The sequence below is a fragment of the Pinus tabuliformis genome, chromosome 3_2 (genome assembly GCF_031772625.1).
Source record: "Pinus tabuliformis cultivar Carrire ecotype Pingquan chromosome 3_2, CPIR1, whole genome shotgun sequence".
Classification (NCBI taxonomy): Eukaryota; Viridiplantae; Streptophyta; class Pinopsida; order Pinales; family Pinaceae; genus Pinus; species Pinus tabuliformis.
Window position 1 is genome coordinate 558244750 of NC_142302.1, and position 13541 is coordinate 558258290.

Here is a 13541-nt window from a genome sequence, read left to right on the forward strand (position 1 = left end):
GCAACATGGTGCAACACAGTGATAGGTACAACAAGGTGATGGAATCACCTGAGTCTAGATCAACTACCTCATGTGACATCTTCTTAGAGAAGATCTTTGCTCTTAATTTTGATAAGTCAAAATGTTGACTTTTGATGTATATGTACTATCTCTCTCTCTTGCTGAACTATTGAAGAACACATAAGAAGAATTGATAAAGGGTTTCCCCACATTGGGGTTTGTCCCTGGCTGGCACCACATCTTGTGTCCTCTTGTCCTGGCTTGTCTTCTGCGATCTATGTTTATGTTCTATCTGCAATTTACTTTAATGCTGATGTGATTGCTAATCTGGAAAAGATATTGAACTAACTGTAAAATTGAAATAAATTGCTCTAAGCATAGAACATACCTAAAATTAACATTTCTTCATCAAACAATTACCAAAAATATAAAACATGAAGATCACAAAAGACAAGGAACACAAAGATGTAGGTTCCAGGCTAGGGTAAAACTCCACAAGGGGGAAAACCCAACCAACTTGTATTCTTATAGAATCAGATCAAGAGAGAAATCCAAGACCTCCCACAAGACCCAAATAAGCTCTCCTTCAATCCTTCCTCAAGCAAGTCAAATCCAACAGAGTCAACAGTGGTCAACACTCTTCAAATTTGGTCAACCTCTGATTTTCGGCCCTGCCATTATTCCTGAAATTTTCTGCCCCTGCAATAGTCTGAAATATTTCATGTGTGGCAGAATTTAGGGCAAAAATCACAAGATTCTCTCTCCTTTGACCTTCTCTCTCTCTCTCTCTCTACTTTCGCTCTTCTCCTAGTTTTTTGCTAGTTTTTCTTCTTTCTCTTGCACAAAAATCGAAGTGATGATGAGATGATCGAATGAGGTCGAGTTGCACTGTATTTATACACATCCAGGAGGTCGAATTGGTTCCTTTCTAGGGTTGACTTGTCCAAGCAGGGTCGACTTGCTCTTGTGGGTGACAAATTGACTCTTTTGACTCAAATAAAATTCTTTCCTTCTTTCTTCAAAAAGTCTAAATGGGACTTGACTCAAGTACAATAGATTGACTCATGACAAATTTTCTTTTGACTCAATAAACCCTAGAAGCATGAAGAACATGTTTAACTAATCAAATAATAATAATAATAATAATAATATTTTTTTCTTGTTTTTTCATTTTACATGAAATACATAATTATAACAAGTACAATGATAATTATGAAGACCGAACCTTGTATATTTGATGGAGGGGGTTGATTAGTTCTTGAGCTGACTTGAGAAATGGGGGAAAAATAGAATTAATCTCAACATTTGAATTTTAAAATTTAATTTTGGAGCCATAATGTTTCCTCCAAAATTTTGAACCATATTTGAGTATATATTAAAATAATTAAATTTAATCTTTTAATGAAGATCCCTCATAGACTTCAATAATTAACTTTATCCCTTCATTAAGTCATCTAATGAAACTTGCCGTAATCTAGCAAATGATAGGTTGCCACATCATCTCCCTTTGGGGACTTCAACCACAAAGAGGGGGATTAATCTTTAATCATGCATATCTCGTAGACCGTGAGGAACCACGAAGCGCTCCACATATGAACAAAAACAACTTGACGATGACTATCATCTTGGAGGAGTCTCATGCCAAAAATCATGACAAATACGATCGACAGGTGCAGGGCAAGGGTAGGGTATGATCATCCTTCAAGGGATCCAAACCCTAGCACTAGGGTTTCATCAATGCATCATCTCATCCTACATACCACGGAAATCAATGATGATATCCTCCACTTGCTTTGACATCAATGACAACATACTCAACAATTTCCCCCTTTGTCATTGATGTCAACGCACTGATCATCCAGGCATGGTGCATAAGCTTCCCTTAACTTCATGCTTCTTCTCTTCATTTCTTTCCGAGATTCTCTCTCCCTTTGACATCAATGGCAAAGTGTGGCTGACACATCCTTTTCATTGACGATATCTTCATTTGACATGGCTTCCCTTGACAACGTGCTCTCTTGCTGCATCATCTCTTCCAGTACGCAAGCTTCCCTTGTCTCCTCTACATACACTAGTTTGTGCATGAAATCTTTGCTCAAATCACATTAGCCTTTTTTGCAAGACACATTCCCTAGTTGCTAGCATATATCAATGCATCAATAGTGTCAACACTCAACATCAACAAAGATAATCCAGTTCTAGCATCTGAGATGGGGAAGTCAAAGGAGGATGCTGGTCGCTGTTGCGAAGGAGGAGCATCTCTCAAACTCCAAATTGAGAAGGATGAAAATGGAGAGATGATGATAAGAAGTTTGTATAACAGTCTCAGTCCAGTATTCAAGGATCAAAGAAATGAGAGTCAAATACCTAGCTTGTGTGGACATCAAATATTCTTTAACAAGCTTTGTGCCAATTCTTTAATGTTGCAAACAACATTAGAAATTACTCTATCACTTTCCCAAATAATGCTTGCAGGGAACTACATATTTGCTTCGTCGAATGAGACAGAAGATTCAAGGATCTTCATTCCATGCAATTTCATCATTACAACTGATATCTCTCGACCTACATTACTTTTGAAATTTCCCAACACATGATGCCAAATCTAATATCCCTGAAGCGATTTACAAATGCTTTGACTTATGTCATTAATGTGCAAGGGTATGCCTGAAGGTGTAGCACTTTGCAAATATCACAAGTCTTCCAAGTTCGGATCTGAAGTGTGTCAAGGTCATGAAGGAGGGCCGCAATAGGCCTCAAGTCCTTTTGAAATAGGTGTGCCTTTAATCTTCCCACACGCCCATTGGCTAAGTAGCAAGTGAATGCTTTCAGACAATAAGGCTGCAAGCAAACTACTGTCGTGGACCGAATAATGAAAGATGGTTATGCAAGGTCTTGATTCAATCTTGTCTATAGTGATCAAAAGGAATCCCCCCCCCCCCCCCCCCCACACACACATATATACTTAAACTTCGCTTGAGAGATCTACACACAAATTTATTTGTTGGTCTGTAAATAAGGGCCTCAGAGTATAGGTTGCTAAGATTTCAAAAATAATAAGGCCGCAAGCTCACAAATTCATATTTTTGTAACTGAGGATTATGCAATGTCTTTATCCTTCATTTTCTAGACTAGAGCCTTCAGCGAGCCTTTCAACTGATTTGCAAAGATCCCCTTGGCCGTAGGTGTGTATTTGAGCTACTTTTCAAATGGCCAAATTAACCTTAGAAAGCTCAACGAAAGGACCTGTAATGAACCCCAAACACCATACCCGGCCCCAAAAAAATCTCAAACCCAAAAAAGTTCCAAATAAAATACTCCACAAGGCCATAGGTGTTGAGAAACCAATAGGCAAGCAAATGGGATTGATTTCTCTTACTTGATAATTGCTTGTGAATGTTTGTTGGCTTATTTATTTTATTATGTTCTCTTTATCAAACAATTACCAAAAATATAAAACATGAAGATTACAAAAGACAATGAACACAAAGATGTAGGCTCCAAGCCAGGGTAAAACCCCACAAGGGGGAAAACCCAACCAAATTGTCTTCTTATAGAATTAGATCAAAGTGAGAAATCCAAGACCTAAAAACCAAGACCAAGACCAAGACCTCCCACAAGACCTAAGGAAGCCCTCCTTCAATCCTTCCTCAAGCAAGTCAAATCCAACAAAGTCAATGGTGGTCAACGCTCTTCAAATCTGGTCAAACTTTGATTTTTGACCCTGTAATTATTCCTGAAATTTTTGGAGCTACAACAATTTGAAATATTGGACGTGTGACAGAATTTAGGGCAGAAACCACAACGTTGTTAGTTTTTGTAGCATCGGATGTGTTCTAGCCCTGAAATTTTGTGGAGAGGCTAGAATACATGAGATCTCCAAAACCCATAAATCGTTTATGGAAATTCCGCCTAAAAGTGTCTCAATTAGATTATTAACCAATTTTTAAATATTTCCCAAGTCTAAACTTAGGGAATATGGTTAATTAATCAGTATTAATTGAGATAAGGCGTGAATCATCTAGAAACTCACACGGATCGACCCAAAAATGATCCTAGCCATTGATTAAGTTTTAATCTTGGTCGTTGGTGCTCCAACAATGGATTATAAAAGAAAGTCGATGTGGTGATGGAGATCATCCAGTGCAGATACTCAGTTGCCCAGGCAATTCGATTTTCTCAGTAGCAACAACTCAACAGAGAAGATAGAGCCAAAGGGTGAGTAGCAGGTGGAAGAGGAGAGCAACAACATTCCGGGAGAAAGTTTTTCAGTTCCCGGAAAAGTCGAAGGAAGGAAGGCTGAATTTTTCGGAGGGCCATCTTAGGGATTGCGTAGAGACTGACGCAACCATCTCAGTGAAGATGTTGGGGAAGCTATTTTGGAGGCAGAAAATAGCTGTGGGGTGAGAGAAAATTCTCACAATATTTTGCAAGTGTTTTCTTCAGATTAGATTGTCAGCTGGGCATTTAAATTACTGTACTTAGAATTGCTGCTGAACATTAATATAAAACCCTCATCTGCTACGTCGATTTTGCCAAGTTGGGTTTTTCCGGGTATAATTGTCCAAAAATAACCGTGTCAATTTTATTGTGTGTGTGCTAGAATTTCTCAGTTTCCAGTATTTTATTTTCGCAATATTTTTATGGTGAAAATAAGAATTGTGATTTTATTAGTCATTTGCCGTAGTAAATAAATTGCAGAATTAATTTCTGAGTTAGAAGAATAATCTCCAGTCGCTGCAATAGATAAAATTTCAGAAATATTCTCCCTCCTTTGACCTTCGCTCTCTCTCCTTTTACTTTCGCTCTTCTTCTCGTAGACTCTCTAGTTTTTCTTCTCTCTCTTGTACAAAAATCGAAGTGATGATGAGATGATCAAATGAGGTCGAGTTGCACTATATTGATACACATCTAGGAGATCGAATTGGTGCCTTTCTAGGGCCGGCTTGTCCAGGCAGGGTCGACTTTGTTTTGTGGGTGAGAAATTGACTCTTTTGACTCAAATAAAATTCTTTTTCCTCTTTCTTCAAAAAGTCTAAATGGGACTTGACTCAAGTATAATAGATTGACTCATGACAAATTTCCTTTTGACTCAATAATCCTTAGAAGCATGAAGAACATGCTTAACTAATGAAATAATAATAATAATTTTTTTTATTTTTCTTCTTTTTTCTTTTTACATGAAATACATAATGATACAAGTACAATGATAATTATGAAGACCGAACCTAGTTACATTTTTCAATAGTAGGAAAGTAGGTACATAGAGCGAGTTTTTTTTTGTCACTTTGTGAGCGAAATGACTCCTTTATATATCTTATGGAGGGGGTCGATTAGCTCTTGAGCCGACTTGAGACATGGAGGGAAAATAGAATTAATTTCAACATTTTAATTTTAAAATTTAATTTTGGAGCCATAATGTTTCCTCCAAAATTTTGAACCATATTTGAGTATATCTTCAAATAATAAAATTTAATCTTTTGATGAAGATCCCTCATAGAATTCAACAATTAAATTTATCCCTTCATTAAGTCATCTAATGAAACGTGCCATAGTCTAGCAAATGATAGGTTGCCACTTCATCTCCCTTTGGGGACTTCAACCACAAGGAGGGGGTCTTCATCTTTAATCAGGCATGTCTCACAAACCGTGAGGACCCACAAAGCACTCCACATATCAGTAGAAACAACTTGATGAGGACTATCATCCTGGAGGGGTCTCATGCTAAGAATCATGACGAATACGATCAACAGGTGTAGGGCAAGTGTAGGTTATGATCTTCTTCCCAAGGATCCAAACCCTAGAGCTATGGTTTCATCAATGCATCATCTCATTCTACATACCAAGGACATCAATGATGATATCCTGCACCTGCTTTGACATCAATGACAACATACTCAACAAAGAAATCAAGATGCTTGTAGATTAGGGTTGATTTCTCTTACTTGATAATTACTTGTGAATGTTTGTTGGCTTCTTATTAAATTTATATTATCTTCATCAAGAAATTACTAAAAACATGAAGTTCACAAAGAGACAAAGAACACAAGAATTAGGCTCCAATCCAGGGAAAACCCAAAGAAATGCTCTTCTTATAGAATCAAATCAAAATGGGATATCGAAGACCCAATACCAAGACCTAGACTACCACAAAGACCCGAAGTTAGCGCTCCTCCAAGTCTTCTTCCAACAAGTCAAAGTCAAGAAAGTCAACGCTGGTTAAACCTCTTTCAAATCTGGTCAAAGCAGAAATTTTGGACCTTCAGTTTGGATTTGAAGTTCGGGCCTTTAATTTCACAGAGTTGCCCCAACACCTTCGCACGTGTGAATAGAAACAAGCTAGAAAACCAAATCTTTTGACTTCGCTCTCTCCTTTGAATTTTGCTGATTTTCTTCTTCCTCTTGCACAAAATTCAATGTTGATGAATTGGTGATGAATGAGGTTGAACTTGTCTTATTTATACATGTCCAGGAGCGTCAAATAGCTACCCATTGGGCCAACTTGGTCCGTGGATGACATTTTGATTCTTTTGACTCAAGGTAAACTAATTTTCTTTTTTCTTACAAGAAGTACATACTAGAAATGGGACTTTGACTCAATTTGACTCATAATAAATTTTCCTTTGTCTCAATAAACCCTATAAGCATGAAGAACATGGTTTGACTAGAAATAAAAAATAACAATGAATATAATAAATGAATACAATAAATACATAGATAGTACATTTGAATTAAACTATGAAGACCACCACTAGTTACATTTCCAACATTCTGGTGCCAAGTCTGAGTGAAGAGTGCTCCAAAAATTGTCCTGTATGGGTTTCCCCCTAGATCTTTATGCAAATCATTGCGTGGGCCCCTGTTTTGTGTTTGGGGCAGAAAATGGGTCTCCTAGTGATAGAATAGGCTAGTTATGTTCCGACGTTGAGTGCTCAGAGAATGGTTCTAGCCATCCCATGTCTCAAAGGATGAGACAAACCTCATTTGGGCCTCAGATCAACTGCCAAACCATGTGTACATTGCTAAGCCAGTTGGGGCATGCTGGTCCAAGTGCATCGTCTCGTGAATAATGTGGGGCAAAGCACAAACTGCTTGGGTGCTGCAGGTGCCCATGGAATGGAATGATGCTCTACAAATGATAGGAGTCCCATGGCTCTCAACACTTCACTTGTACGGTGTCATATGCTCCTCTAGTGGACTTAGGCCACAGTTAAGTTGCCCAGACCATGATGAAAACCACCTGCCAATTACACACAATGTATGGTGCTGCATCTTCACCATTAGTTGCAATTAATAATTGGTGTATCTAAGTGAACCAATGTTAGGTCCCTACACTAGTAGTATAGGGACCATGTTAGGTCCCTATACTACTAATGTAGGGACCTAACAATGAAGTTTGTTAATCATGGGCAATTTGAGACTTCATATGGGGCCTCCCTTCCAAATTTGGGGCTTTGATCTCTTAATAGTGTTACCTGCCTAGGTAGGAGTGGCTAATAGACAACCCTATTTGGTGTTCCCAAGGATAGCAATAATGAGGAAGTCCAGATATTGGGTATATATGTGAGGAGGGAGAAATTGTGGATGCATGAGTTACCCCAACCTTTGTTTTTCCACTCTTCTTTAATTGTTTTTTGTATTTTCTTGATTTTTCCTTGCATTACTGCTCAAAGCTCCCAGAAATGAGAGCACATTGTGTATGATGTAAAGTAGCTATTACCCCCTTAAAACTGGGGCAGTTCATCACCCACCAGGGGTTGGGACATGCATAGGTTCTTTTAATGATGTGAGGGGCGCTCATGGGCCCTAGGAATCAGGATGATGGCCATAATGATAAAGAGTAGAGCTCATGCTTGGCTTTTGTCCACGTGCTGTATTAAATTTCCTAGCCATTTTTTGTATTTTTTGATTTTCTTTTTCTCTTGTTTCTTGGTTGTGGCCATGATATGCTTTTAACTTTCATTTAGCTGCATCAACCTCCAAGGCAACGTTTTCAGGCCCAACCCACATATGTGGACAAGGGGAGGGGGTGTGCCATGTGGGCCTAGTGGTCATGTGGACACAGAGAAAGGAAATGGTGAAATAGAGCTTGTAATGTGCGGTGGGGAGGGAGAAATATGGAATGGGAAAACGACACCACGCTACCAAAATCAGTGTTTCTCAAGTAGTACCATTCCTAAAGCCATAGGCCAATAGGTGAGGTCCCACTGGACTATGATTGAAGATTAACCCCCCATTTAAGGTGAGGGAACAAAACCATGGTCAAAGCCCTTCCTTCTTCCAAGTTATTTAATAATCCATGCCCAAAATGCCCAAATGAAATACAAGCATAAGCACTTGATTGCACAATGAAAAACATACCTTTTGGGTCAGATTGCCCACCTTCTAACATTTGCTATTGACTGATGGGTGAGGAAACATACAACTGATGCAGGTGGCAAAGATAAAGCGACACATGACATCGGCTAAGACATGGCTATCAAGGGCTGCTGGCTACCGGCTGGAAGAAGATGATTAGGAGAAAAGCTCTCCTAGGGCTACCCACTTTTGGTGGGTAACACAACACATTGATGGGAGTCATTTGGCAACCAGTTTTTAGTTAAAGTGCTCAGCCAACTTACAGTGTTTCTGGGGGTGAGCGCAATCGTTTTGTTTTTGAGAGCATTCAGATGAAGAAGAAAAACCATTTGGAACAAGAAAGGCTAAATGATCATGTCTTTGTGCAATACAACCTTCGACCAAGATACCAAAAATTTCAAAACAAAAGACCTGATACAAAGCCCATTTTGTTGGAAGACATTGATGCAACTTTAGAATGGGTAGATGACTCTTAGCTAGGAGAGTTTGATGCTGATTTTGATATTGATGCCATGGTGTTGGGGGGGGGGTTGATCCCAATGTACATCTAGTAGTCAAATCAGGAATTGAAGGAAGCATAGCACTAAGGATGGCACATTCAAGCACTAGTTGTGCAGCTCGACCAAGTTGTGGTTCTATTAAGTCTTGTAGTACACTGTACTACAACTACTACTGCTAATGAGGTTGCGGATGTCCCTGAGGACTTTCAGGACTTTGAGCTAGATGATGTTTATGTAGCTCCCATTGATGATCCCATTTATAGTAGTGGTGATGAGTTTGATGAGTAATCATGTTGATTAGTGATTTGTACTAGGTTAGTGGCCCAGTAACTTGTAGCATGGTTTTTGGACTCTAGAGGCCATTTAGAGCTTCATTGATTATGTATTTTGTTGCTGATATTTATTCCACTTAGTGCCATTTTGATATATTGACCCTTACATGGTATATAGATGAGAAAACTTTGCATATTTTGTCTCTAATGGTTGGGAATCTTAAAAATAAAATTTTCATTAAAAACTAATTATTTTATGTAATTTTTTGAAAACTGGTTCTTTGAATAAGTTCAATCTGAGTCTGATTCGAAAACCGGTTTGATAGGTAACTGGTTCGAAGATTGGTTCCAAGTTTTTAAACTATGCACCAATATAGTACTTCCACCCCTCCCTAAATAATGAGCATAAATAAATGAATAGTAAAGCCACTTTGAGGGGCAACCTCCTAGTTAAATATATCCTAGTATAGAACAGAAGATGATTATTCAATCGAGTCCATTTAATCTTTAAATATATGAGATGAAATATTTTGAGGTGGCCAATCTAACACTACTAGGCCAACCTAAGAATAATTAAGTATAATAAATATAGTTATGAATAAGGGTCAGGACCATAGCATCCACCACTGTTCCGTTCCCTCAAAACAGGAATTGATACTATGAGCTCCCCGTTGTATTTTTCTTATTAGTTTTGAACTTACCACTCGTAAGAAGATTGAACAACAAAAAGCTGCTCATTTGTGGAACAGCTGAATCACATACAGGCTAAAGCTAGGCAGATGCAAATCTCAAGTCAGATACAGAGCTCTCCATGATTAACATAAAGTCCAACATCAATACCAGTGGAAGATAAAGTTGGCATATACTTAGACATGCAAAGACTTCATAATCAACAACATCATAACCTTAAAGTCATTCAACATGGTCACTATACATACATAAATTCATTTTGCTTTGATTTACTAGCTCCACTTGGAATTTGTTTTGTTATCAAAGTTGGAAAACTCAGGCTATATGAGCTACTACTCATATTGAATGAAAAGGTGCAAATTGCTCCTCAGATAGAGACGATCCTGGATTTTCAGCCTCCTCTGTCAGAGATAACCCTTATCGAAATCATAGCTTGGACCACCTACAACAAGCAGGTTAATACTTGGTTGGCGGAAAGAGAAGTTTAGCAACTTTATATAGGTGGTTTTACAGACTCCAAACCACTTTTGAACAACATTTTTCATATCGACAGCAAAACATTGGGTAATTTCCCAGCCCCAGACAAAAATATACAAGGAGTTATAAATCAGTGTAATAAGTCCTAGATATGCATTATTAGATATTTTTTGTACTTGATTATAAATGTGCTTATTGCTCATTACTAACTCGACATGCGAGTAGACATTGATTTCAACTCTTTTTTAATGAGTTTGACATGTGACCAGGAGAAGACATATTTAGACAAGTTATCTTTAATACTTTTTCTAGAAAGCAATCAGAATGTGAATGCCATAGAGTGAGTTTCTTCCCCATGAAAGGTCATGACATATAGTTGTAAAAGCAAGCTAGAAACATGTGAGACACTTTTTTTTCTATATTGTAAGTAAGTTCTATTAATCTTTCGCTGTTAGGAGGTCTTTTCCTTCTCTTATCTCATCTTATTTAGTTTTCTATGAACGTTTCATTTCTTCTTCTATTGTGCAGCTCAAAGAAATAGTCTCGTTTTGTTCAAAATTGCTTCAGGTGCTATACATAACAAGAATATTTCAGTTACTAGGTTCTTATATGGTCATTTCTCTGGAGATTCAGAGTAATATGGTGGAATTATTATGCTTTTACTCATAGCACTTGAATCATGTCGAAGCGGAATGATGGTTTTAAGTGTTAAATGCAGGAAAGGATGTATTAGCGAAAGCAAAAACTGGAACAGGCAAGACACTAGCATTTTTGGTATGTCGAACAATACCAGTATCTTAAAATGCAATTTTATTTTGCTTGTTTATGAAAGATTTTATGCTGAGAATTTCAGCTTATTATGCTGATCAATTTCTACGTGTTAAAAAACAATTGATTACAGTTCTATGTTGCAGCTTCCAGCAATTGAGGTGGTAGTAAAAACACCTCCTCTTTCCCAAAATCAAAGGAGATCTCCCATTATTGTGCTGGTTGTTTGTCCAACCCGTGAACTTGCCAGCCAAACTGCTGCAGAGACTAATACATTGTTGAGATATCATTCTAATATTGGGGTTCAGGTAGTTGTTGGGGGCACTAGATTACATGTGGAGCGAAAACGGCTGGAAACAGATCCTTGTCAGGTTTGTGTGTTTTCTATCCAACATGTACTGAAATAATGGAACAGAGTTCTTGAAGGTATTGCACAAATTTTTTGATTAAGAACTAAATGTTTGTCTTGGCACATTCAGTTTCCTTTATAATTAAGGTTTGCCTTTGACTTTCACAATTTTCACGAGAAAAAATGAATGTAATATAAAAATATAATGATGTAACAACTTGAGTATTTTTAAAGTTTTTTTTTGAAAGACAGAGTCTTCTATTATATAATTACAAAATACATCAAATACTGTACCAGGGTTTGCTTCCTCTTCCAACCCAAGCTAGAAGAGCCAACATATAAGGCTGGCCACCATAATTTGAATCTCTAATATACTTTCTGAGGACATAACCTTTATTAGCTACTTGAATTTCAAAACCTTCCTTTAACCAATGAAAAAAAACTTCAATATGAATTCAAATTTCCTGCTGCCTTCAAAAATATGTTGACAGTGTTTAGTCAAGAGGAAGGAGAAAGTAGTGACCAAATTGGTCATAGATTTTTGCGCATAAATCTGAATCTCCAAGAAGGATATTCCTTCAATGTAGAGGATGGAATGACATGTCAAAGAAGTGATGGTAAGATGGAGAAGACAAGATGAGTTTGTTAATGATTGACAAATAACCAAGAGTAGCTCAACAGGTTTGTTCGGTACATAAGTGATGATATATAGTGGGAGTGCAAAGACCACTCCTATAAAAGCAAGGATCAAAGCTAATCTATATGATATAGCTGAAACTAACACAATGCCAAAATACAATGTGTTGGGGCTGAGTAAAAGGGAAAGAGGCTCAATGCTCCAAGTGCCTCTCGTCGAATCAAGGAGAGAGGGAATCCTCCTTTGAAGTTTGGGAATCTCTTATAGCATTTGAGGATGAAGTAAATAATCTTTATGTAGAAGCTTGGTAGAAGGAGCTGAGCTGGCCTAGGGGATGTCACTTTGTCTAGAAGAGTTGACCCTTTGGCATGAACTACCCTCGAGATCTCATACGACAACTTTGTAAGGGTCTCACTGTCAGATTTGGGCTGCTTCCTAGGGTCTTTCTGATCTGAAGTTGGAATGTTTGTGCACTCTAGTTGCTTTTTTGTGCCCCTATCCACTATGAGCATTGAGAAGAAAGATGTCATCCTTTGAGTAGTGTCTAGTTGAGTGGGCAGTTGAAGAATGAGCTCTAAGCTTGAGAACATCTCCCAGCTATGATTCTAGGCATCCATAGTCTAAAATTTGGAAAAAGGTGGAGAGGGAGTTATGAGACTCCTTGAATAGATAGTGGAATCGACACTTGTATTTCATTCTAGTGGGGGCATTGGAATGTAAAGTGCTCCTCTGACTTTGTTCCTATCAATGGTATATCTAGCATAGTTTGTTCCCTTGTGGCATTTGGTGCTCATCTTTGACTTGAAGTTGATGAGAGCCCACCTTGAACTGGCGTAGGGGTATCTGGAGCCCATGCATCTAGCATCGAAGAATGTAGGGGAGCTGAACTGTGATATTGCCCTTGAGTTCATGGAAGTGTTGTATGTAAAAACGATTTGAATATCAATAAAGAAGATATGGTTACCAATTTCTACTTGTTATTGAGTCGGTAAATCTTTGGAAGTGATTCGACAACCTTACTAGTCTAAAGACAATTTCGATTCTGAAGGGGTGTCTTACAAACTTTGCCTAGATGATGGGATATGGGACCATTCTTTGGCACCTAATGATGTGCTGGACTTGGGGTGGGCCCTATTACTGCAAAGTCTAACACCTAAGTGCAAAGCCTCACTAAGCACTCTAGATCATGGGAAACAGTGAGATCAACCACCACTGTCACCTTAGTAGTTGCTTTCCTGTTGTTCTTTGAATGTATGTTATCCCCACAAGGAAGGATTTGTCAACAGATCTCAAGGATTAAGTAACCCAAGAATTCTTAGGGTGAATACCCTCCAAGGAATCTATATAAACGCCCAAGGATAATATTCAACAAGGTATCACTCTAGGTGAGATGAGGTAACGAGTTCAAGGGACTTATGGCTATGTCTAGAGGGCTAAGATAGTCCTGTGGACATTCAAATAATGCCCAAACACATGCCACCTTTAATTTA

At 38.1% G+C, this 13541-nt stretch overlaps 1 protein-coding gene across 2 annotated transcripts in view; it reads left to right on the top strand.

Moving 5' to 3' along the window:
- The first annotated feature begins 10985 nt into the window (after nucleotides 1-10985).
- The window catches only part of LOC149181746 (DEAD-box ATP-dependent RNA helicase 48-like), a 119286-nt gene continuing 116730 nt past the window's right edge, over nucleotides 10986-13541 (top strand). For both annotated transcript variants that reach the window (XM_089416688.1, XM_089416689.1), the window contains exons 1-2: nucleotides 10986-11071; nucleotides 11212-11436. The gene's annotated coding sequence lies outside the window, so the exon portion shown is untranslated. The remainder of the gene's footprint in view (nucleotides 11072-11211; nucleotides 11437-13541) is intronic.